General features: G+C 43.1%; 1 long non-coding RNA gene across 1 annotated transcript; it reads right to left on the reverse strand.

The window, feature by feature from the left end:
- Nucleotides 1-122: 122 nt before the first annotated feature.
- LOC112965794 lies at nt 123-1,106 on the reverse strand. Its single transcript, XR_003253399.1, has 2 exons — nt 751-1,106; nt 123-472 (listed from the first exon to the last, which is right to left on the reverse strand). It is a non-coding gene; the product is annotated as an uncharacterized LOC112965794 (long non-coding RNA).
- Between the last annotated feature and the right edge of the window lie 116 nt (nt 1,107-1,222).

The following is a 1,222-nucleotide window of genomic DNA, read 5'->3' on the forward strand; positions in this document are numbered from 1 at the left end:
CGGCGGTGTGCTGCATGGCGGGGCCGGTCCGCTCCCTCGGTGGCGGGCCGCGGGGGCGCCCATGGGCGTAGCCGGGGTCGTCTTCGTGCGTCTGGAAGCGTTGTTGTGCTATTGCATGTTACTTAGTCCGAGTTTCTGTGCAGTTTTTCTGACCTCAATGCTGTTAGCGCTTTCAGGAGTCCTCCCGGATCGCATGGAGCGTCTTGCTCCATATGCAGCTAGCAGCTTCAAGCACTGTGTGACTTCCCGAGTGAGAGGCTAAGGTGAAGTGAGTGAGGCTGGGCTGGGAACAGTGCCTTGGAAATAAAGAGAAGTTGTTGCTGAATGTTGTGGGACAGAGGTGTGTATTCAGAGTCGATCCCCTTGGGATGGATGAGATAGGTGACTCAGAGCAGGGCTCAGGCTTGGAGTGGCTGCTGCAAGTGGCGGCATGCCGAGCACAGGCTGCTGTGGTCTGGGATCTTTCAGTATCCTAGATGCAAAAACAAAGGCATTTTTGGTTTWAAAAACAGTAATTCTTTCTTTAGAACTTCACAAACTGTGCATGCAGAGGATGCTATGCAAATGCTAGTTACAAGTACTTCTGAAAATAATTTCTCTCTGCGTATCTTTAGCATATGTAGAGTCAAAAATCACACTTTGTAATTGTGTTTCCCCTTCTAGTTTTATAGAACACGTAGAAATTTTTTTTTTCTCCTTTTCAGGATTCAGAAATAAACAATTCTAAGCAAGTGGATCACCGGTCTTTACCTGAGCTGATGATTTCACTGTTTCACAATTGTCTGTAGAACTGTATTAAATTGAACATACCACTAAAGAATATTCATAAAGTAGTTCTAATAGGCTAATGCAGGAACTTTTAAAATGACTAGTGTTTTTAAAGCAGATGTTAGATCTGATATTTTTCCTTTTATCTAAAGGAAATCAAATGCATGGGACCTTTCTGGTTGGAAAATTTACTTTTTTGTGCATAATGCATCCCATTTTTTCTTTTGAAAATGGCAGGTTTTATGTTGTTAGCAAGTAATCTGGTAGTAAATGCTAGTTCAGTTCAAAAGTGCAGTGGCATATGCCACAACTCCAGTCAAGTAAATTAATTACTTGTGTACAGCATTATTCAGTGGTAGTTAAGTAACTGGAAATTTTTACTGAAGTCTTCTGTGAAGCCAGCTTCAATGGGAGAATGTAAGAGATCAGGTTCCTCCGTATTGTGTAGGCAGGC

The sequence above is a fragment of the Apteryx rowi genome, unplaced genomic scaffold (assembly GCF_003343035.1).
Source record: "Apteryx rowi isolate R43461 unplaced genomic scaffold, aptRow1 scaffold_224, whole genome shotgun sequence".
Lineage (NCBI taxonomy): Eukaryota > Metazoa > Chordata > Aves > Apterygiformes > Apterygidae > Apteryx > Apteryx rowi.